This window comes from Microcaecilia unicolor, chromosome 2, assembly GCF_901765095.1.
Source record: "Microcaecilia unicolor chromosome 2, aMicUni1.1, whole genome shotgun sequence".
Lineage (NCBI taxonomy): Eukaryota > Metazoa > Chordata > Amphibia > Gymnophiona > Siphonopidae > Microcaecilia > Microcaecilia unicolor.
This window is the reverse complement of record NC_044032.1, coordinates 455035478-455061880: the sequence shown is the minus strand read 5'-3', so window position 1 is coordinate 455061880 and position 26403 is coordinate 455035478.

The window sequence follows — 26403 nt, the reverse complement described above, 5'->3', positions numbered from 1 at the left end:
AATTTGGATAATACATGTACAAAGCATGTGTCTTCCAAAAATAGCTTCAGAGAATAGTCATGTGATTCTTAGTATCAAAATGCTGAGATGAACCTCAGTGAACCTGGAAGATGTACTGAGGGGCTGATTGATGTATTGCTCCTGATTGGGGTTAAATAATATAAAACATACAGAAATCCTTTAACAGGATCCTTTGTAACATCTTCAGTCTTTTAGTGAGTTTTAAAGCAGTTCTTTATGTTCTATTTTGCTTGACATCATTTGGGGGAGTAGCCTAAAGCTTACAGCAGCAGGCTATTGAGATAGACATGGGGAAAGCCACTGCTTGTCCCTAGGTTCATTAGATTGAATCTTGCTACTATTTGGGATTCTGTTAGGTACTTGTGACCTGAATTGGCCACTGTTGGAAGCAGCATACTGGGCTAGATGAACATTTGTCTGACCTAGTGTGGCTGTTCTTATGTTCTAACCAATGAAGTCCAGTTCAAATCCTGCTACAGCAACTTGTGATCTTGGGCAAGTCATGTAACCCTTCATTGCCTCAGGTACAAACTTAGGGGTTCCTTTACTAAACTGCAGTAAGAAATGGTCTTAGTACGCCCTTACATGGGTCTTTCCCATAAGCTAAGGCCATTTTTATTGCAACTGTGAAAAAGAACTATTTACTATTTTTTCAATATATGGCTGTGTGCTAATGTTGCCAATTTTCACTAAAGAGACTTTTGCCCTCTTGGTTCAAATGATATTACCCCATCTTGATTACTGTAATGTTCTATATCTTGGGATTGGGTCTCAAAATTTAAAGAAGTTACAACACATACAAAATAAAACCTGCAGTAGTGAATTGCCCACCTCCTTCCCGCTGTCACTCCCATTCCTGCTTCTCCAGACTATCAGTGGCAGTGGCAAAATAAGCTAAACCCATCACAGGGCTGAATTGTGTATTCATGTGGCTGTGGGCCCTGCCTCCTTCAGCATCATTTTCCTGTTCCTGGATCAGGGCTGGAAGTCACGTGCAGCCCCTGATGGGAATAGCTTGTTTTGCCACTGCTGCTGCTGATCTGGAAAGGCAGCAGCAGCAGTGGGAGTGACAGCGGGAAGGAGGTAGACAAGGTATCCTGATTGAAAAGCAGTAGTAGTGGCGGTGGTGTTGGGGGGAGACCAAAAGAGGAGGGAGATATTGATGGAAGGTGGGGCAGATGCTGGATAGAAGAGAGGGGAGAAAGAGCGCAGACACTGGATGGAAGGGGGCAAGAGAGATGGCAGATGCTGGATGGAAAGAGGGGAAAGAGATAGCAGATGCTGGATGGAAAGGGGGGGGGGAGAGAGCAGATGCTGGATGGAAAGGGGGGAGAGGGCAGATGCTAAATGGAAGGAAGCAGAGAATGAGGGCAGAAACTAGAAGAAAGGGGGCCGAGAAATAAGGCAGATGCTGGATGGAATGGGGGGAGAAAAAGCATAGGGTTAGTGAGAGACTGGGGAATAAGAGGAAGTGGAATGGGAGAGCTGGGAAAAGGAAAGAGATGGAAAACTGTAGGTAAACACAATAAAAAGAGGGAATTTGAAGACTGGATAGTAAGAAAGAATTTAATCTGGACAAAGGGGCAAAAAAAATTGAAGAAATCTGAAAGGACAATGAGGAGAGAGAAAAATAACAAATGGACAGCAAATCTGGGCAAAAGAGTTAAGAGAAGATGGGGAGAGCAGAAACCAGAGCCTGGGACTAACAATTAGAAGTAAGTGGCCAGACACCAAAGGTAGAAAAAAAAAATGTTATTTTTAGTTAGTAGTGCAGTAGCTGTGTTAATAAACATTAATAAGTATAAATAGAAAATGGAAATAAGGTGAGATCTTTTTATTGGACTAATTTTAATATTTGACTAACTTTCAGAGACCAAAACCTCCTTCCTCAGGACAGGGCAGAATACCATAACAGCAGTATACTGTCCTGACCTGAGGAAGGAGGTTATGGGCTCTGAAAGCTAATTGAAAATAGTATCATCTTATTTTCCATTTTTTGTTTTATTTGTAATGTAGTGATTGGAATATTTCAGTTTTTCAAATTTACATCTGCTATCTTTACATGTTGCACAGTACAGGGGGAAGTGCATTACTTTTTCCTCTTTCTCTAGTGTTGCATTATATGCAGTCTGGATTTCTTGAAGTTTCAGTTTAATTTTTCTCTAATATTTCTATTATTGGTTTGTGGTTACTTAGACCTTCACCGTGTTTTGCATATGTGAAAGAAACACTGTTTTCTGTTAGCATTGACTATGTAGTATTGACCTGTACTAATCTGTCTTGTTTAGTTTTCCAATAGATGTATTGATGTTCTAGTGTCAACTGTAATGTTTATGGTGCTGCCATTTCCTAGGTAGGCCCTTGTATGACTCATGGAAGTTGCTGCTATTATGGTATGGGTATGGTAGAATTGTTCTATAGGTCCTGAGTGACATTTGAAGGGTTTTGTATTATTTCACAGTATATCTTGTACTGAATTTTGAATTTGGATTTAGATCACACCTTTCTCATTAGTAGCTCAAGGCACATTACATTCAGGTACAGTAGGTATTTTCCTGTCACTGGAGTGCTTACAATTTAAGTTTTGTACCTGAGGCAGTGGAAGATTAAGTGACTTGTCCAAGGAGCTGAAGTGGGAGTTGAATCCTGGCTTCCTTGGTTCTCAGCTTGCTGCTCTAAAGGTGTTAATCCGCAATCAAACCTTTTCCGGAGACAGGAAGGTGGTAGAACTAGAGGACATGAATTGAGGTTGAAGGGGGGCAGACTCAGGAGTAATGTCAGGAAGTATTTTTTCACAGGGAGGGTGGTGGATACATGGATTCTCCTGTGGGAGGTGGTGGAGATGAAAATGGTAATGGAATTCAAACATGCATGGGATAAACACAAAGGAATTCTGTTTAGAAGGAATGGATCCATGGAATCTTAGCGGAGATTGGGTGACAAGACCTGTAATTGTGAAGCAAAAGCAGTGCTGGGCAGACTTCTACAGTCTGTGCCCTGAAAATGGCAAGGAAAAATCAAACTTGGGTATACTTATAAAGTATCTTATACCATGTATAATGAGTTTATCTTGTTGGGCAGGCTGGATGGACCGTACAGGTCTTTATCTGCCGTCATAGACTATGTTACTATATATGGATATAGTTACTATGTATGGATACAGCTAATAAAGAATAATACCTTTTATCTGTATTAACGGTACCTAATGTTTGACAACTCAACAGTAAACTAAAGGCTAGCAGAGCTGAAGCCTGGTGGCCATCATTGATGGGGGATGTTTGAAAATGATCCTCCCCAGATTTCAAATATACTGGGTATTCCACTGGCAATAAACCTCATTATTTGCTTTTTAATGTGCCCGTGACTTAAAGGTCATCTTGCTCTAATGCAGTGTTATTTAAATCAATGTGGATTACATAGTAATGACATACAAAACATGCAAATGTATGTAAAACAGCTCATTATTATGTAAATGGTGTAATAACCCCAGCTTAAATAAAAGTGGGAGGGCGACCAAGGATGCCAAAGACTGAGAAGATGTATAATAATAGAGAAGTTTATTGAAATATGGAGACTCAACACAATGTTGTGTTTCGGCCTTAGGCCTGCATCAGGAGTCTTATTTCACAAAAAGCCTTCTGGGTAATGATGACATAAAATCTTCTGGAAAGGATAGTCTTTAAAAAGACCGCTGTGGAATATGGCGTGCACGTTTGTTTCAGACTGCACGATCACTGCAAAATGCTTGAAATAGCATTTTTAAGTTAATATGTCTTTATTGGTATATTTATAACATAACATAAACAAAACTTATAACAGGTACGAACGAGAGAAAACTAGACTATTTTGACCAAATAGTCCTATACAGACAATGGATTAGATTCTATATATGGCACTCAAACATTCAGCACTGAGTAATGTGGTGGGGGAGGGGCAGGCAGCAGTGACAAGATTTAAACTCCTTACCCCAGAAGAACTCCTTCCTTGCATAGCAATCCTTCTTTTAATGGGAAAACCTGTGCTTGAGATGGGACTAGCAAGATGCATCCAGATGTGTGTGTGTGTGTGGGGGGGGGGGGGGCAAGCACCAGAGAGAGAATTTGAACTCCCTCCCTCAGCTACTACAGTGGGACTTGAACCCCAGGCTGTATTATCAAAGGTCTATGTGCTAGCCACAGTACAAAGAAAGCAGTTAAGCCAGTTATTGATGAGACATCTTGTTGGAATGTAATTGTATTTTACATGCATTGCCTGTCACCTATTATTTCTCTGTGATTACTCTGTGACCTCTGATGTGAATTACTTAGAGAGGTCACACAGCTATGCAACTTCCTGTGGGGGTCAGATACAGCACATGCAGCACATGGAGCACATGGAGCTCATGATCTCTCCTAACCTGAGAGGATCTATGGTGGTGTGAGCATCCATTACCATCTAAGCACATGGAAGGAGCTGATAATACAAATGTATAGTAATATGTATATATAAGCCTGTCTGATTATAATCTAACTGCAAACTGTGAGTAAACAGATGTTTTGTTACTTCAACTTTAAAGTGACTCAGCAGTGAATTATTCAGGGGTGAATGAGAGAGAGATGAAGAAAGAAATTAACATTTCTAAAGCTGAAGCTGTGTGTACTAAAATCTGCTAATTATTTACTACAAATAATCCAACAAAAGGGTTATGGGCCCAGGGCTCAGGAATTGAAAAAGAAGAGAAATATTACCAGGCAAAAAAAAAAAAAAAAAAGGCCACATTTTTCTCTTAAGTTTTAAAGGAAAGATTCAGTCTGTCTCTCTCTCCCCCCACACAGCAGACAGAAGGCTAAGAAAATGGCTGAGGGAAGAAATTCACCATTGTTCTATTCTCTCAAGGTGCCTAGATTAACTGAGTTTAATTATCAGCAGTGGGAATTAAGATTCATATGTCTCCTTCGAGCAAAAGGATTAAATATATGCTTAGACCAAGACAGAACAGCTGAAAATATGGCTGAATGGGACAATGCAAACTATTATGTGAAGTGCATGCTTTTGGAAGCTCTCTCAGAGAAACAAGCCATATTAGTAGAGGGAAAAGATACACCAAAGGACATTTTATATAAACTGAGAACTATGTATGCAACTACATATGCAAAGCAGCAACCAATTTGGTTGGCAGAGTTGAATGAAACCAAATTAAGGGATAAAAGTAAATGTAATGATCACATTATGCATCTTATGTCTTCATTTCAAAAGTTAGAACTTTCTGGAATTCCCATGTGTGATGCATTGAAAAGAGCATTTCTTTTTACCTCACTATCAAAGAAGTTTGATGTTTTTAGGTCTGTAAATGAGGCCATTGAAGGGCAATCTTTTGAACAGGCAACATCAAAACTAAGGCAGGAATGCATAATAAATGATTCTGAGGAGATGTGTTCTCAAAGCAAGTCAGAGAGAAATGAAACAAATTTCTTGGCAAAGAACAGAGGAAGGCGGAGCTATGGGAAAACTCCACCCAAGGGCAAGCTGATTTGCTACTCATGTGGAAAGGAGGGACATGTATCTAAATGGTGTAAGGAAACACAAAACACTCCCTCTAGCTCACCTAAGCCAATGGAACTAAAGAATTTTCAAACCAGGAAATGTATGAAGGACAAAGATAAACACAAGGGCTATCTAATGGCAGAAAAATCTTTGACTATGGTAAATAATAATTCAAATGAAAGTACTTGGATTTTGGATTCGGGGAGTACATGCCATTTAACCAATTGTAAAGATTTCTTTCAGGAAATGTGTCCAGAGGAAGGTATTCTTAAAACTGCAAACGCAGGGACTGCTAAGATCCAAGCAAAAGGTATTGGATTCTTAAAATGCAAAGTGTCTAATGAAGTTAAAGAAATTCCTGTAAGTGATGTCTTGTATATTCCCCAAGCAGTTTGCAATATGCTTAGTGTATCTACATTAGATAAGAAGGGATTTGTGATTCATTTTGAAAACAGTAAGTGCACAATCTCTAAAAATGATGAAGTGTATGCTGAAGCTTTTATGCATAATGATGTTTATAAGCTGAACATTTCAGGTGATGCCTCACATATGGCGCAAGTAAGGAAGAATGATGGTAAATGTAGTCTGGAAATCTGGCACCGCCGCCTGGGACATCGTGATTCTAAGGTGATCCAGGATCTTTACAGTAAGCAACTGGCCACCGGCATTCAGATAAGTGCAGATGCTGGTAATATGGAGAAATGCATAGACTGTGTTACTCAAAAAGGTGTGAGACCCTCATTTCCTGCATACACAGGAAATAGGAGTAATAAAGTGCTGGACTTAATACACAGTGACTTATGTGGACCGTTTAATATCCCATCATTGGGAAATAACAGATTTGTGCTAATATTCTTGGATGATTTCTCTAGATATTGTGTGGCCTATTTGCTGAAAGAGAAAAGTCAAGTCACAGACATGCTGAAGAAATACGTAGCCATGGTGAGCAATAAATTTGAAAGAAAACCAAAGGTTCTTCAGACCGACAATGGTGGTGAGTTCACTTCACAAAGCATGCGCACATTTCTAGAACAAGAAGGCATTCAGTATATCACAACAGTAGCTTATACACCAGAGCAAAATTCTGTTGCAGAGAGAAAATTTAGGTCACTTGTGGAAATGACCAGATGTATGCTGTCAGATAGCAATCTCCCTAAAAGACTATGGGGGGAAGCCATTCTCACAGCAGTGTACCTACAAAACAGAATGCCAACTAAAGGCGCTGAGCGCACACCACATGAGAAATGGCATGGTAGGAAGCCAAACCTGTCACACATAAGAACATTTGGAAGTACAGCATATGCTCATGTACCAAAGCAAAGAAGGCATAAGCTGGATTCCACAACAGAAAGGGGCATTTTAGTTGGCTATGCTCCAGGACACAAAGGATATAGAATTTTGAATCTGAAAACTGGCATTGTTGGCATAAGACATGTTACATATTTTGATGAAAACAAAAGGGTTGATAAAGGCTGGATTATCCCAGATGAGCCTTATCATCCAGAATATGAAACTAGAACCATAATAGACATGCCAGTGTATATAAATGCCATACCAAGGCAGATGTCTGAAAGCAACTCACCTGTATCTAACGAGGAACAGGCAGAGGAAGCAGACACAGAAAGGATCATTGAAGAAGACAGTACAGTTGGAGAAGGGGAATCAATTGGAGAAGAACTCTCAGATTTAGAGGATGCGGAAAGGTCAGACCAACCTGTTGTCAGACGCTCATCCAGGGAAAACAAAGGTGTTCCACCCCCAAGACTGTCTTACCTAACAAAGTCAGCAGAAGCTCAAGAGCCCTTAACATGGGATGAGATTGAGAAAATGCCAGCAGAAGAAGCTGCTGAATGGCGTAAAGCTGCACAAGAAGAAATTGATGCATTGGATAAAAATAATACTTGGATTCTTACAAAATTACCTCCTGGCAAGAAAGCTATAGGATGCAAATGGGTATTCAAGTTAAAAAGGAATGCACAAGGAAAAGTGGAAAGGTATAAAGCCAGATTAGTGGCAAAGGGATATCTTCAAAAATATGGAGAAGATTTTGATGAAGTGTTTGCACCTGTAGTGAAACACACGACAATAAGAACACTTCTGAGCATTGCAGTCTCAAAAGGCATGCAAGTCAAACACATTGATGTGAAAACAGCGTTTCTTCACGGAGATATAACTGAAGACTTGTACATGGAACAGCCAACAGGTTTCATAAATACAAAACAAAGACAGCTAGTGTGTAAATTAAACAAAGGTCTTTATGGATTAAAGCAAAGTGAAAAATGTTGGAATGAAAAATTGCATGAAATATTGACAAATTTAGGATTTAAGCAAGGTGAAGCAGATAAATGCTTGTACACTAGGTGCACAAATGGACAATATGCATACATTTTAGCTTTTGTTGATGATCTGCTCATTGCAAGCGAAAGTGAGCAAGAGTACAAGGACATTGTAAAGTGTTTAAACCACAATGTTGAGATAAAAGAACTTGGTAATGTGTCATACTATCTTGGTATAGAAATTGAGAAACAAAATGATGGTTCTTATCTTCTAAGCCAGAAGCAGAAAATAAATGAGCTTATTGAAAGTTTAGGTATGCAAGATGCCCAAGTTGTAAGCACTCCCATGATCACTGATTTTCTGAAGGATGAAACAGTAAGAGAACCTTTACCAGATAACATCCAATATAGATCAGCCATAGGTAAGCTTTTATATCTAGCTACCACATACAGGGCTGATATAGCAAATGCAGTAGGAATTTTGAGCAGAAGGGTCAGCTCACCTACCAAATCAGATTGGACTGCAGTTAAAAGGATGGTAAGGTATTTAAAGGGTACCATTGATTGTAAATTAAAGATTTCAGCCAATAGTAATCCAAAACTAATATGTTACTGTGATTCAGATTGGGCAGGGGATCATTCTGATTATAAATCCACAAGTGGATATGTGTTTATGTATGGAAATGTACAAATTTCATGGGCCAGTCATAAACAAAGTATTGTGAGTTTGTCTTCTACAGAAGCTGAATATGTGGCCGTATCGGAAGCGTGCAGAGAACTGATGTGGATTGAAAAACTTTTGCTGGATTTCGGAATAGCTGAAAAGAGACCAATCCAGATAATGGAAGATAATCAGAGCTGCATCCGACTGTCACAGAATGACAAGGTTCAGTCACGCACCAAGCACATCGCAACGAAATACCACAACGTGCGAGAGTTGGCGAAAGAAGGGGTCATCAGTCTACACTATTGTCACACCAGTGAGATGACAGCTGACATCATGACCAAACCGTTACCCAGAGAACATTTTGTGAATCTGCGTATAAAGCTTGGACTTTGTATGAATAAATAATTGCATGACAGTTATGCATGAGAAGGGGTTTGTTGGAATGTAATTGTATTTTACATGCATTGCCTGTCACCTATTATTTCTCTGTGATTACTCTGTGACCTCTGATGTGAATTACTTAGAGAGGTCACACAGCTATGCAACTTCCTGTGGGGGTCAGATACAGCACATGCAGCACATGGAGCACATGGAGCTCATGATCTCTCCTAACCTGAGAGGATCTATGGTGGTGTGAGCATCCATTACCATCTAAGCACATGGAAGGAGCTGATAATACAAATGTATAGTAATATGTATATATAAGCCTGTCTGATTATAATCTAACTGCAAACTGTGAGTAAACAGATGTTTTGTTACTTCAACTTTAAAGTGACTCAGCAGTGAATTATTCAGGGGTGAATGAGAGAGAGATGAAGAAAGAAATTAACATTTCTAAAGCTGAAGCTGTGTGTACTAAAATCTGCTAATTATTTACTACAAATAATCCAACACATCTCTCAGCACAGTAGGGATTTTCTGGCCCAGCTCTTCCCTTCAACCGAGACAAATGTCTATATTGGATTGTTCTGAGGAACTGAAAAGCATGGTTGGCCAAAAAGTAAATATATCAGAAACCCTACCTGCACTGAGACTTGAACCCCACTCTGTAGCATCAGAGGTCAGTGTAATAGCCACTACAACACAGTACATAGAAAGCATTTAGGCACGTTATTGATGAGACACGTCTCAGCACAGTAGAGATTGTCTGGCTAGCAGTGACCTGGAAGCCCCCCCCCCCACCAAATTGAGATCAACACCCAGCTCTTCTCATCAACTGAGACAAATGTTGATGTTGGATTGTTCTGAGGAACTGAAATGCATGGTTGTCCAAAAACATTAATATATCAGAACCCCAAGTTACAGGAACAGGTTAGTCCATAGGAAAGGAAGTCCAAAGCGCATAAACAGAATAGTGCCTAAAGCCGGGATGTGCATCATTGCAGGAGATGTAGGCATTTACGCCAAGGAGAACTTGGTATAAATGCCAGTGTCCCCAAATTTCCATGTGGAGCATCAAATTCTGTAACCATGCGCATAGTATTTAGGAATGCCCACGTCATACCCCCTATCCAGATGCACATGGTAGAATTTACACGGACTAGCTTATTGAATACGCTTATGAAGTAGTGCGTGTAAATTCTAATTAGTCCCAATCAGTTCTGATAATTGCTTGTAATCGTCCAATTATCGGCACTGATTGACTGGTTAACCAATTAAGTTATGTGCATTTTATGGAATACACCTGGATTTGCACTTACAAATTTAGGTGTGTTATATAGAATCTGGGGGAATATATCTTAATATAATCATAAAAGCATCACTGAACAGAGTAGTATTGGAATTATTAGAAAAGGTCACAATTAGACTGTGGACAAGAATTTATTTATTTATTTGTTGCATTTGTATCCCACATTTTCCCACCTATTTGCAGGCTCAATGTGGCTTACATTGTTCCGTAACGGCAATCGCCATTTCCAGAAGGAGAAATACAGAGTTATAGTGCATTAAGGTTTGTAGATGACAGAGTAGATTAGGCAATCAAGTAAAGAATTCATTTTCGTGATGAGAAATAAAAAGGTAATGCGTTAAGGTTCAATTGTGACAGAGTAACTTGGCATTCAAGAATAGAGAGTTCCATTTAGTCCAGTTCTGGTATGAGTTTTGTTAGTATTTAGGATGGTTCATTATGGTATGCTTTATTGAACAGGTTGGTTTTTAGTAATTTTCGGAAATTAGTTATGTTGTGTATTATTTTGGGGGCTTTTGGTAATGTATTCCACAGTTGTGTGCCTATGTAGGAGAAGCTGGATGCATATGTTAGTTTATATTTTAGTCCTTTGCAGCTTGGGTAATGGAGATTCAGGAATGTACGTGATGATCTATTAGTATTCCTGGTTGGTAAGTCTATAAGGTCTGACATGTAGACCGGGGCTTCACCGTGTATGATTTTATGTGCCAGAGTGCAGATCTTGAACGTAATCCGTTCTTTAAGTGGGAGCCAATGTAGTTTTTCTCTTAGGGGTTTGGCGCTTTCGTATTTCCAAATATGAGTCTGGCTGCTGTGTTTTGGGCAGGATGATCTAATGGGTCCCAAACATTAGTAAAATGCCCAGTCTGATTAAGTTTCTTAGCTAAGTGCGCTTCATATTTATAAGTGAGACATACAGAATTCTTCCAACAATTAAAATAGACCTTTTTCTTATCTTTCCAGTTGCAAAGTACAGTTTTTAAAGCAGCAGACAGTAAAACATCCAACAGTTTACATTTTTCTTGAGGCAAACGTGCCCTATATTGAAGTGAACGAAGTATAATAACCTTCTAACTTAATTTTACGTCTAACAATGCTGAGATTCTGTCCCATACCAAGTTCCAAAGTAATTGCGAATTTAGACAGGAAAATAGCATGCGTTCTGTCCTTCAAATTGCAGAATTATAAGACCAACAAAGATTAGAGAGCTTGTTATTTATTCTGGTTTATTTAACCAGTGTCCACATTACCCTATGCATCATAAAGTATAGAGTGTAAAATATGTGAGGATGCCATTGATTTTTGACCAGAAAAAGGACCACTGCCTCTCATTTAGCTATATGGAAAGATTTTCAGACCATATGTGTTGTAGAGTAATGTTAGAAATGTAGTCAGGAGTAGAGTACAGTAATAAGATGCAGAATTGCCTCTATGAAGGGCATCAGAGAAAATATTTACAATTTCTGGTAAGACTGGGGTTATATCCCTAATAAGTTAAAAAAAATTGGCTGCAACCAAAACTGTGCTGCACAACCCTCACTCCCTCCCTCCTCCCCCCAAACAGAAAGGCCCTCCCCTGATCCACTCGTCAGTGGCAGCCTGCCTCCCAGTTCTACCGTATACTACTTATCATTTCTATAGCGCTACTAGATGTACGCAGCACTGTATAATTAGTGGCTAGTGGGTTCAGGAGTGGTCCCCACTCACTCATGCACATGCTGGCTCCTGTATCAAAATGAATTCCAGGACCTCTAGCAGCAGACTTAAGACTGCCACTGGAGGTTGTGGCAGCCATTATGACGCAGAAGTAGTATGGACAGGAGCAAGTGGGGACTGAGGACAAGGCCATACGGAGAGACTGAATGAATTTGTTGCTTCGGTCTTTATAGAAGAAGATGTAAGATATTTACCTGTACAATAAATGGTTTTCAAGGGTGAAGATGCAAAGGAACCAAAAGAAATCTTGGTGAGCCTGGAAGACATACTGAGCCAAATCAACAAGTTAAAGAGTGATAAATCACCTGGACTGGATGGTATACACCCCATGGTACTGAAAGAACTCAAACATGAAATTGCTGATCTGCTGTTAGTGATCTGTAAACTGTCATTGAAATCGCCTGTAGGACCTGAAGATTGGAGGGTGGCCAATGCAATGTCAATTTTTAAAAAGGGTTCTAGGGGTGATCTAGGAAATTACAGACCGGAAAGCCTAACTTCAATGCTGGGCAAAATAGTAGAAACTATTATAAAGAATAAAATTATGGAACACAAAAAAACATGGTTTAATGGCTCAGAGTCAGCATGTGTTCAGCCAAGGGAAGTCTTGCCTAATCAATTTGCTTCATTTCTTTGAATTGTAACCCAATTCATGGTTTATATTTGTTATTACTAAGGTCTCAACCCAAAATATATCTCACTAGCAAAAAAAGACCTCTTTATGTAATTTTTTAGGACCTTCAGATGGTGGGCTTTATCTGTTATAATCCATCTGTATGTCTAAAACACATATAGGCTGCCTTACCACATTTCCTCATTGGCCCAAATTCATTTTTTTTATAAGATGTTTTATCTTCTTTTGTTTTCTTTTATCTATCTATCTATCTATCTATCATGCATGAACCTTCTACAATATCACTCTGTAACTGTTATACCGGAACTGGCGATCACCACCACGGTACTATGTAAGCCACATTGAGCCTGCAAATAGATGGGAAAATGTGGGATACAAATGCAATAAATAAATAAATAAATAAATAAATAAATAAATCTATCTATCTATCTATAGCCTTTGTTTTCAATCTTGTCTTCAATTTCAAACTATTTCAGCAGTATTCCATTTACTTTAAGCAATACTATAATATTTAAGTAATTACTTAACTTAAAGCAGACTTCTGCATCCATATTTCTTTCTATCCATGATGTGGCAATGTGATCTCCCAAATGATACTCCGTCAATCCAATATAGCCGTTTGATCTCCCAGACTATTCTCTATCAATCATTGCCTTTGCAACAATGTTTCCTGCCAAGTTTGCATGCCTGGTCTTGTGGAAAAATCCTGGAGAAATCCTATTTGGATTTGACCTGCTTTTCCTGACCTCAGCTCCAGTTCCAGCCCTGCTTGTCTTCGGCTCCAGTCCGAGCCCTGCCTGCCTCCAGCTCTAGCTTTGCCTGGCCTGAGTTTTGCCTTAGTGCCTTGTCCTATCCGGGTGGTTCACCTGTTGCTATCAGTTATCCAGTGGTGGCCCAAGGACTCACCTTCCCTGACTCTATGACAACTCCCTCACTGTTACTAAAAACATATTTTATTTATTTGGATTTGGATTTTGCTCACACCTTTTCAGTAGTAGCTCAAGGTGAGTTACATTTAGATACACTATTACTTTCATTTTGCTTTTAATCTCTCAATTACTTCAATGTGCTATGCATGGCCTGTATAGTCGCCTAGAGCCACCGTGTCTTAACTGTATGCTATTATTACGTCCTTTAAATGAATGCATTTTTCCTATTTTTATTGGATTTCCTTTAATTTGATCACTTATTTTATAAATTTTGTAATCTGCCTTGCCCTTTTATTGGAAAAGGCAGTATATCAAGTTTTAAATAATCATAAACATATTCAAATTTACAAGAAAATTAAAGATTATTAACTTTTTTGCTAATAAAATTCAATCGTTAAAAGTGATAGTAGATGAAATGTGCCAGGATCTGTTAACCTACTCATACAAACCTATGAAACTGTGATTTTGAATGAGATTACTCAATTAGAACAGAAACAGAGCATGATCTTATACAATATGACATGGGAGGGGAAACAAGCTATTCATTCCCTTAGGAGCAATGAATCTATTATAATTAAAGCCGCAGATAAGAGAAGTGTGATTGTTATAGTGGATAGATGTGACTACATTCTTTAAATCAATAGGCAGCTTTAGGGTCCTTTTACAAAGCTTTGGTAAGCATTAATTTACACATGTTCTTATAGAATATGACACAGTGTGTGTAAATCTATGTGCAGGATTTACACTAGGTTTTCGTTGCTGTAAATGGATGCACGTGACATAGTTTTAATTGCAGTGAAGTCTACCTCAGTGTATTTTATATATCACGTGTAAATCTAAGTATTGCTTCTAGAGAATACACCTAGGTGGAAATGTTTATTGCACGGATTTTTTAAGCGGCATATATAGCATCCCACCTAATTGGTTAGTACATGGGCATTGCCTTGTGCTGATTAGCGCATGTGTAGTGTGTGAGTCTTGCTTCCTACAAAATAGGTGGCAATAGGGGCCCACATACTAATGGTCATGGTGCTCATGAGAAAATTAGTGTGTGGCCATTAATATGGAAAATTTAAAAATCAGTCATTTTATCCTGGTGATAAAAGTAGCCTTAGTATGTAGAAATGACCCACATAAGGATGTGCTAAGGCCACATTGTACTGCAGTTTTGCATAAGGGCTCCTTTGTGACATCTCCTTTTACAAGAAACTCAAAGCAGATCCTACCCCAAGGGTCATAAGTCTTGTTGAGATAGCCAGACAAGCAGGGTTCCTCACTACAATAGAATTAGATTTTTTGACAGTACAATTATTCCAACAACATACATTTTATATAAGATTTATAAAAATTTATGATCCCTACTATGATTGAAGCCATAGGTTCCTTGCTTGAATCCCTTTCCACATTTGTGGATCAATTTCTGAAATCCCTAATTTCTAAAATTCCACCTTACACTTGTGATTCTGCTCACATCATTAATATTCTTGAAAATGTTACTTGTGAGGGGGAAATTCTGTTGGTAACTCTTGATGTGGAATCACTCTACATGAATGAACCAAATCTGAGAATATCAACAGATTTATTGTGGAATTGGCCACATTAGCCTTAACTGAGAACTTCTTTGCCTGTCAGAATATTGTTTACCAACAGATTAAGGGCACTGCAATGGGTGCCACTATGGCACCCCTTGGAGCAGATTTGTATGTTGCAGACTTTGAAGAAAGGTTTCTTTCTGATCACCCATATAAGAATCACATTTTTCTTTGGAAATGTTACACATATGATGTGCAGCGCGACGCACCCTCCCCCCTCCGTAGCGCAACACCCCCCCCCCCCGCCCGCGAGAACATACCTGGAAGGCGGTAGAGGGGCGGTGGGGCGGTCCGCCCCGGGTGCACGCCTCTGGGGGGTGTCGGCGCCTCGCTGGTTCCTTGCTCTCTCTGCCCCGGAACAGGAAGTAACCTGTTCTGGGGCAGAGAGAGCAAGGAACCAGCGAGGCGCCGACACCCCCCAGAGGCGTGCACCCGGGGCGGACCGCCCCACCGCCCCCCCCTTTCCTACGCCACTGGATGAATGTGAATTGATTGTTTACTCTTTCAAAAAATATAAAGACTAGGGATCAGTGGCGTTCCTAGGGGAGGCGGTGGGTGCGGTCCGCCCCGGGTGCACGCCGCCGGGGGGGTTGCCATGCGCACCTGCCCTCCATTGTTCGATGCTTCTTCTCTGCCCCGGAACAGGTTACTTCCTGTTCCGGGGCAGAGAAGAAGCATCGAACAACGGAGGAAAGGCGCACGCGGCACCCCCCCTCGGCGGCGTGCACCCGGTGGGGGGGGAGGGGGTTCCTTTGCGGGGGTGTCCTTTCGCCTGGGGGGGTCCGTGTGGCATCGGGGGGGGGGGGGGGCGCTGCACCCGGGGGGCGGGGCGCATTGGCGATCCGCCCCGGATGCCAGCCCCCCTAGGAACACCACTGCTAGGGATCCTCTGTGATGTTACATAGTAGCATATATAAAACAAATAAGAGAAAATATTTTTCACTCACAGTTACGCTCTGGAGCTCGTTATCAGAGTTAAGTGTAAAAGCAGTTAAAGTAGCTGGGTTTTAAAAAAGTATGTACAAGTTCCTGGAGGAAAAGACTGTAAATCGTTATTAAGGTAGATCTGGGGAAAGCCACTGTTTATCCCTGGTATTAAGTAACATGGAATCTTCATACTTTTTAGGATCTACTAGGTACTTGTGACCTGGATTAGCCATTGTTGGAAACAGCATACTGGACTAGACAGACCTTTGGTTTGACCCAGTAGGGTAATCCTTATGTTCTCATACTCTAAATAGATTGCTGTTACTGAGATGACATCAAATTCAAAATGTATTTTGTATGGTGAGTTCTCTAGGGAAATATCCTAGTTTTTCTCTGTGCTCATTGTTGGGGGAGGGGACACAGAGATTTCTCTGCATGCATAATCCTCCAGATTCTGTATATGGTGCCCAAAATTTGGCACTGAAATTTTGGCTCCAATCAAAGGTGTGTGTCCAACTAAATTGGCTAACGAGCCAATTTGGGAAAATAATTGGGTGCAATTTTCTCTGACATCAATTTGAATTTGGGCACACATCTTGATACGCGCTATTCTATAACAATGTGTGCCCAAATCCCATAGCATGCAACCCAAGAGTGAATGAGCATAACTGTGAGTGAAAAATATTTTCTCTTATTTGTTTTATATATGCTACTATATAACATCACAGAGGATCCCTAGTCTTTATATTTTTTTAAAGTGTAAACAGTTAATTCACATTCATCCATTCCATTCCAATCCAGATTTTATATACTTCTATCATATCTCCACTCAGCCACCTCGTCTTCATGCATGGGAGGTACATGGAAGGGTCAGGGGCATTCCTAAAATTTGCACACAGCTATAGATTACTGAGGATGTACACCCAAATTGGGCACCGGGAATTACACCTGGTTTCAGCAGGTGTAAGTTTTGGCACCCCAAAATACTCTGCTATTCTATAATGGGCGCTCATCTTTGAGTCCTCATTATAGAATAGCGTTAAGCATCAATTTTTTCAGTGCTGATTTTTGATTGCCATTTACTGAATCTATCCTAATACGTTCACATTAACAGATTAATGGTCCAATATGCAATGTTGGGAGTCAGTATTATTTTATATTAGAATTACAGTAACAGAATTAAACTGCTACTATTTCTGCTGAGTATAACAAGTGATTACAAATCTAATCTAATCTAATCTAATACACAATTTATATATTGCACCTATCCCAACAGAAAGTTCCAGGTGGTTTACAAATGCAAAAACACAACAAAATTTTAAAAAACAGGAAAAATATATCAAAATAATAAAACATGAAATTATTCATAAAATTGATCAAATAGAAAAGTTTTAAGCTTTTTGTTTAATCGCATATAGTCTAATTCTATCCAAATTGGAGCAGGTAAATTATTTCACATAGAGATGGCCTGAAAAGAAGACATAGAACCAAGCTGACTCTTGAACCGAATATCCTTAAAACCGGATATTTCAATTGTAAACTCTTATGAACTCAAACAGAATTGTATAAACAGTTAGAAAAGGGTTGAATTAAGAGTTCAGATATGTTCCCATATATTACCTGGAAAACAAAAGTAATTCGTGCACAAAGCTAATGTAGTTCTTTGAAGTGACTTGAAACACTATCATACTTCCTCAATCGAAAAATTAGCCTTATTGCACTATTCTCTAAAAGTTGAAATTTAGTTAACAACTTACTACTTAGACCAGCATACAACAAATTACAATAGTCCAAGTTGGATGGAACTAACCTTTGAACCATTAACAAAAATGAGACATATGATTTATAAAAAATTATATAGTTTTCCTTTTTTGTGGAGCAATTGCCTGGCTGGAATGGTTAGCGATGGGTCCCCCATTTCCCCTGCTCCTTGAGAAGGCCAGACCTTATGGATGCCTTGGGATGAGGAGCCATCTCATCCCTCACCTCATCTTTAAGCTGTCCCTGAGCTGGAGGACAATGGAAACAGAAGAATGGACTTGAAAAGCAAAGTAGTTTATAACCAGAATCTCTTCATACATGCTGAGAAGAAAACAAAATGATTGCCAAGAGGAAGTGTGGGTCATAGAGCTGAGAAGAATAACCAGCTAGTCCCGAAAACAAAAAGTTGTCCCTGCTGGTGGAAGACAAGAACTGCCTATCAACACCTTACACAATTTGGTTTGTGCATGTTAACAACACTTATAACACACATTAATAGCTTATCAAAAATTTAATGGCACAAAAATTTCTAATGAGATAATGTGAGATAAAACACTATGAAAAACAGCTGATTGCTCATCATCACATGAATAATGTGTATTAAAATATGCAAATATGAACTCTAATAATGTGCCAGGGAGACGTAGCTAGGTTTTTAAGATAATTTCTGCATTAATGTGTTAATTTTAATGCTAACAAATTATGCAAAACTCATTTGCATATCATAAATATGAGCTGTTGACTCAAGCTAATGATGCATTTTAACAGCTGGTGTTAACGCACTTTTTGTACATTGGTCTCTGTGTCAGACTGTAAAATAATTGTCATTATCTAAGTTCAATGAAAAAAACTCACAAAATATCTAGAAAACTATGGAAAATTTACACAATTAAAAACACTTTTTGTTTGACTTGGCAGCTTTCTTGGCATGTTTTCTCTTCAGTTCATTTGGAAACAAGATGGGACCTGGAACCATGAGCTTTTATTTGCACTATTTGGGAATTTTTTCGCTCTTGTTTTATATAATCTTCCTCTCCCTCCAGGCATATTCAGTGGGGGTGACTGCAGTTACCATCCTGGACTCTGCCTTTGTACAGGTTGTTGCTGAGGCTCCAATTGGAGTATTGTGTTCAGTTTTTGGAGGCTGTATTTGGCTAAGAACATAAAAAGACTTGAAGCAGTTCAGAGGAAAGTGACAAGAATGATATGGGCTTTGTGTCAAAAGACCTATGAGAAGAGACTTGAGGACCTGAATATGGATATCCTAGAGAAAAGGAGGGATGGGGTGATAGGATACAGAAGTTTAAATATTTTAAAGGTATTAATGATTCCTATATGGAAAGAGAATGGAATAAAAACAGCTTAGCCATGCTTAAGCAACAAATCCAGTAGTTGGGAAATAATGCTAGTGTTGAGCAGACTTCTACGGCCGTTTACTTTCAAATCTTGGATTTGAGTGACATGACGCACTGCTTTTTTCTTCAAGTACAAAGGTCTATGTTGTTTTTCTTCATAATACACCGTAGCAGTACATTTCAATTTATTTTTCTACAGCCTCTCTTTATTACCATTGGCTTTCATTTACACTTTGGCTGCCTTGTTTTATATTGTGGTTTCACTTTTTTTAGCTTACTTTACTCCTGACGTCTATGCCACCATATATTTACCCTAGATATGGTCAGTATCCACCTTGTTATCGCGTCACTCCAGCAAGTTTGTTATTTTTGAATTTAATTTTGTTCTGGGGTCTGCAAGCTTAGATTGTTAAGCATCCTTGTATTAATAATTGCAGCAATATGGCGTTGCTCTTTGAAGGTTATTAAATATTTTTCAGCAATACGACATTGAGCTTTCACGTTATTATATTGTTCTTGTTCTACACGCATTAAACTCTGTCACAGGATATTGCCATTTTTAATGTTCAACATTTATATATTCATTTCATTTATTTCATTTTCCTGATGAAATAATCCCATAAGAAACTCACTACTTTAGGTTTCCCTTTATCCACATCATGTCTCCTTTTCTTCCAGATCCCCTTTACACAGGTACTCTACACTTGAGCTCAGACTACAAAGGTTTGTTTTAAGCCTCTAACAGATAGTTGTCTCTGAAATGTATGATGTATGTACACCCGCTTTGATATAGGGGTTCTATTTACCAATATCTCACGTTCAAGTTTACCAGTGACATGATACCCTATTTTCTAGTCTGTTTGTGATATCCCTGTGTTAGGACCTTTGTATGTCTACTATGTTGCATCTGGGGTTATCCATGCACAGTACATTCTTCTTTTTGTTATTTTGAAATTCCTATGCATCTCTAGTTATAATAACAATTATTATATTTAGGAATGCAGGAGTTGTCTTCTGGCCACTATCCAGCTCATTTTCGAAAGAGATCGCTGGCGATCTCCCGACACAAATCGGAAGATGGCCGACGATCTCCTGAAACCGGCCAAATCGGTATAATCGAAAGCTGATTTTGGCCGGCTTCAACTGTTTTCCGTCGTGGAGCCGGCAAAATTTCAAGGGGGCGTGTTGGTAGGGTAGTGAAGGCGGGATGGGACGGGATGGGGGCGTGCTCACGAGATGGCCAGCTTTGCCCGATAATGGAAAAAAGAAAGCTGGCCTTGATGAGCATTTCGTCGGTTTTACTTGGTCCCTTTTATTTCACGACCAAGCTTTAAAAAGGGGCCCCAACTGACCAGATGACCACCGGAGAGAATCGGGGATGACCTCCCCTTACTCCCCCAGTGGTCACTAACCCCCTCCCACCCAAAAAAAACAAAAAAAAATTGAAGTGCTAGTCAGGGATGTCCTAAATCAAAACCATTTTTGCTCAGCTTTTTCAGTAGTACCAGTGGGATTTGAACTGGCCACTTCTGGATTACAAGAACACTGCTCTAACCACTTGGCCACAGCTCTACTTACTTGGCTGTTCCTCCCTTTTGATTATGTCCCTTCAGGTCTCTATCAGCCAATCACAGACAGGGGTCTCTCTCAGCCAATCACAGCGCATTTAGCTGTCTGTGATTGGCTGAGAGAGACCCCTGTCTGTGATTGGCTGAGAGAGACCTGAAGGGGCATAATCAAAAGGGAGGGATATCTATGTAAGTGGAGCTGTGGCCAAGTGGTTAGAGCACTGGTTTTGTAATCCAGAGGTGGCTGGTTTAAATCCCACTGGTATTACTAAAAAAGCCATGACAAGCACTTGGATTTTTTTCCACTTTTTTTGAAGTTGGCCATCTGTAAACCTGGCGATCTCAACATTTGACCTAAATGTTGAGATTTAGCCGGCCCCAACCGTATTATCGAAAGAAAAGATGGCAGGCCATCTTTTTCGATAATACGGTAGGCTCCACCCCTTTGCAGAGCCGGCCCCGAAGATGGCCGGCCATATAGATGGCCGGCGCCGTTCGATTATGCCCCTCCACATATGATTTTTCACTATATAGGATTTGATTTTTCAATTTTATATATGTTACATCATATGCATTTTAAACTTTGTCTGTTTGGTTTATTCTTCAGGATCTCTGGTTGGATTTCTTTGTTACATTGTGCTGCTTTTCAACTACTATATATTATTTGATATTTCAATATTAGTCATGTTTATATGACATGTATTTTCTAATCTATTTATGTGTTTTATTATTTGGTATTTATATTTTGTTTGATATTCTCTCGGCTTAGTTATATTGTGATACGTTGGCATTTGTTAAGTTTTCTAAAATCTGATTTTACATGTAAGATTTTGTTTTATATATATACTAGTAAAAAAAAGGCCCGTTTCGGTGAGAAATGAAACGGGCGCTAGCAAGGTTTTCCTTTGAGTATTTATGTTTGACAGAGTGTGTTTGACAGTGACTGTGTGAGAGAGAGAGAGTGAATGTGAGAGTGTATGTGTGTGTGAGTGAGAGAGAGATAGACTGTGACAGTGTGTGTGTGTGGGAGAGAGAAAGACAGAATGTCGATTGATTGTGTGTGTGTGTGTCACAGAGAGACACAGCGTGGCTGTGTGTGAGAGAGTTTTGCTGTATGTGTGAGATACCGACAGAGTGTGTGTGTCAGAGAATGTGTCTGTGAGACAGAGAGAGGTAGGGTTGCAGGGTAGGCAGTTTTTGAGGAGGGGGGGGGCGACGTGCAAAGAGGGGGATCAGCGGGGCCAGTCGGGTGGGGAGGATAGCAGCATGGCTGTAGGCATTTCAAGGAAGTTTGTGTGCGTATGTGACTGACATTGTTGAAGTTTGTGTGCATGTGTGACTGACATTGTGTGTGTGTGTGTGTGTGTGTGTGTGCAACAGAGGGGTAGGTGCGGGCTTGACATGCACGGAGGGGGATCTGCAGACTTGGAGGGGGGAGTGGGGGAGTGTGAGAGATGGAGTGTGTGTGTGTTTAACACCGTAGGGTGTGTGTGTAAAATATGCCTTAACAATGTTCAGCCAAATACATTTTCAAGCATCCTGTATCTGGTCTGCAGCACTTTAAAAACAATTATTATTATTTGTTTTTCTGGAGGTGAAAGTGCTCTTTAATCCTAAGCATTCGTAGTACTGTTACTGGTACCATATCATGCCACAATAATTAGATACAACAGATGTTTTGACCTTCTTTGGGCTGTAATCTCATACCACAACAGAATTAAATTTCACTGATCAGGGCACAAAATGCCAAACTTTCTCCCCATACCCCATCCTGCAGATATTTTGTTGAATGAAATCATAGAAGAAAAAAAGTTATTGCACATCCATTACTTTGAAGAAACTACATTTGCTGAGTAGAGTTTCGGTTGCAAGTGTTGTTTTCTTCGTCATCATCCTGAGTCCTCAATGTATAAATTGTGCCTTTTTGTTTTGAACTCATCGCCACCTTTCTGACTGACACTGGAAACTGGTTAGTAAAAGATTGAATTCTGGCTATTGCACTTCTTTCCTTCAGAGCAGCTTCTTTCCTAGCTTCTATTTTAATCTGTTGCTCACAAAGGGGGAGTGGCGGGGGCCAGTCAGGGGGGGGGGGGCACTCGACATATCGGGCCAAAGCAAAGATTAAGGCAACCTGAAGCTGCGTCGTCATCCGTTCCTGCTCCCCTTCACTCTTTTTAAGTTAACAGCCAGCACTAATGAAGGGGAGGGGCTGCACCACATGTCCCCCTTCAGATAGGAGCAGGAAAGAGTGAATCTTCCCTTTGAGTGAATCTTCCGTTTGCAGTCCGGAGCAGTAAGAGGTGGAGGATTTTCTTTCCTGGTTGCGGGGGTGGGGGTGGAGGGGAAAGATTAACCTGTTGTCTCAGAGAAAGTGCTGATACTTTACCGGCACTGCTCTTCTCCTTTGGCGCCCTTGGCAGTTTCTTTTTTTTTTTAAGTAGTAAAAAAAGGCCCGTTTCTGGAGCCAATGAAACGGGCGCTAGCAAGGCTTTCCTGTGCCCCCCCACCCGTCGTCGATGTTGGTGAATTGCTCCGCCTCTGCCCTCAACGTCATAACGTTTGACGCGAGGGCGGGGCCCAGAGACTGTGATTTTCGAGGCTTCAGAGCTTCGAACATATGAACCTTGGCTTCAGTGACGTCAGCAGCCAATAGAACGTTGAGGGTGAGTTATATATATATATATATATATATATATATAAAATTTTTATATATATTTTTTATTATCATTTATACTTATATATTGTTTTATATGATTTTAGACTCCTGAGGCAGGCCTGTGGCCGAAAGACAGATCTGTGTCAAGTCTGTAATAAAGTTTGACTTGTTCGACTCAGTTGTCCCAGTCTCTGGAGTTATTGGTCCACTTCCCACTGTGCGGATCTCTGATGTACTGTTATTTTATGATTCTGATTTGTTTGTATATGTTTTGTAGTTGCTTTGGAGTGATCCTGCTACACTTACGTTTTGATGTTCTTTAGAGCACCATTTGTGTGTACATCTGATTTCATTGCCATTAAGATTGTTTTTTGATATATATGTGATTTATGATGTACTAGCCGTTGAGCCCGTAAAAACGGGCTAGTATAGGATGGGGGGGTTGAAAGGCCCCGTCTCCTCGCCGCTGCAAGGCCCCCCCGCCGCCGAGCTCGCCGCTGCCCCTCCGAGGTCACCGCTACGGCCCCCCCCGGAGTCACCACCACCCCTCCACCTGGGCCGGGCCCTTGCTTCGCTATTGAAATAGCACGGGAACGCAGCACACAGCTCAGATGAGCTGCCGTCCTTCTTCTCGTGGGCGAGGGCGGGACACAGGCAGGGAAGGTAGGCCAACGGCTGTGTGCTGCATTGACGCTGTTTCTATAGCGGAGCGAGAGCCCAGCCCGGGTGGAGGGTGGGTGGCGGCGGCGACTCCGGGTGGGGGGAGTGGTAGCGGTGACCTTGGGGGGGGAAGCGGTAGCGACAGCGGTTTCTTCCCTCCCCTTGCGCAGTAGAGACCCTCTCTGTCCCGCCCCCGTCATCATGTATTGACGTGGGGGGGGACAGAGAGTGTCTTTACTGCGCATTTGCGAGTGAGTTTGGTCACTCGCCGTTTATATGTTTGATTTTTATTTCTTTCTTATTATTTGTAGCTGCCCCCGACGCAGCCCTTTCATATGGTAAAATGTGATTCATATTGGGCTTGTGTTAGAATATTATTGTTGAATTAAAGTGCCTTAACACCAAACGTATATTCTGCTAGCTTCCTGAATCTCCGTTATGGTAAAATCCTTCTCTAGCATGCCTCTATCCTCCTAAGATAGCTGTGACTTGGACAGTGAAGCTAGATATTGGGATACTGTCTCTTCCTGAAATATTATTGCAGATGTATACAAAATTTTATAAAATTGCAAAAATTAGTTTATGATGTATCTGTCTGCAAAAATCTTTATGCCATCCTCAGAATCCAAGACCTTGACTTCCTGTCTGGTTTTTCTGTTTTTTAGTTATTGGGCAAGCAGTGATCACTGTATTGGCTTTGGAGTAGTATCTAGCTTTCTGCATGGAAATGGAAACTCTTGCCAAACTACTAAGACACTTTTTATTTTATGTCTAAGCAGCTGAAGTTATGTTAAGACAGCATAAATTTTCATCTTTATGTGCTGTCTCGCCAAATTTACAGATGTACTTAAGTATTGCCATACTGGGAAAGACCAAAGGTCCATCGAGCTCAGCATCCTGTTTCCAACAGTGGCCAATCCAGATCACAAATACCCGGCAAGATCCCAAAAATGTACAAAACATGCTTATCCCAGAAATAGTGGATTTTCCCCAAGACCATTTAATAACGGTCTATGGACTTTTCCTTTAGGAAGCCGTCCAAACCTTTTTTAAACTCCGCTAAGCTATCTGCCTTTACCACATTCTCTGGCAATGAATTCCAGAGTTTAATTACACGTTGAGTTTTCTATCTTTTAACCAGTTTTTAATCCACAATAGAGCACTACCTCCTATCCCATGACTCTCCAATTTCCTCTGGAGTCTTTCATGAATTACTTTGTCAAATGCCTTCTGAAAATCCAGATACACAATATCAACCGGCTCCCCTTTATCCACATGTTTGTTCACCCCTTCAAAGAAATGTAGTAGATTGGTGAGGCAAGATTTCCATTTACTAAATCCATGTTGACTTTGTCTCATTAATCCATGCTTTTGAATATGCTCTGTGCACTCCTATGTTTAGTAAGCCCTGCAGTATAATTTGTAACCTATCTCTAACAGTCTTAAATGCATCCCAGACTGAGACATGTGATGTAGCCCCAGCTTTATTAAACTGGGAGAACTTCTGAATGTGCTGCCATAAAAATGGGATCATCTAACTGTTTGGAATGAAATCATCAGGCTCTGTTGCTTGGGTCAATAGGGAGTAGCTGAAGGGTCGGGGTCAGGCTGCATGATCAGAAATTATGCTATCAATTTTAGCATCTACAGCTGATGTAATTAAGGCTTGAGAGATCAGAAAATACGGTATCCTAGTATTGGATTAATGGAGTGCTAAATAACAGGCATATATATAGTATTTACCTTCATGATACAGCAACCTCCACAGATCCAGGAGACTGTAATACTGGGTGTGCAAAACCATCCTTCCTATTATAAGCAGATTGCCTGTCAAGGAGTAGAGAAGTAGTTTAATGGTTAGAGCAACAGACTGAGATCCAGTGGAGTTTAGTTCAAGTTGCTTTGCTGCTTTTTGTGATCTTGAGCAAGTCATGTAACTTTCCATTACCTCAAGTACAAACAGACTGTGAGCCATCCAGGGACACAAAAATATCTACTGTACTTGAATGTGTATTGCTTCAAAAGTCTTCATGCTTGCGGGTGGTATATAAGAAATTATTAAAATAAAATAATTAGATCTAGATGTATGCTGAAATCACCAGCCAGTACAGAAGAGTTGTCCTACTGGGCCAGACCAAAGGTCCATCTAGCCCAGTATCTTGTTTTCAACAGTGACCCAATTCAGGTCACAGGTACCTGGTAGAGTCCCCAAAATTGCAAGATTTCATGTGACATAACTGCAGGGATAAGACGTGGGAAGCTCACCTCTATGATATATGATGAAACACTTCCAAACAATTCTGGGAAGTCATCTGTGGGTGCATTAATATTATTTTACTTATTTGGATTTTGATCACATATTTTTTTAGTAGTAGCTAAAGGTTTTAAACTCTGCTAAGTTAACCGCCTTTACCACATTCTCTGGTAA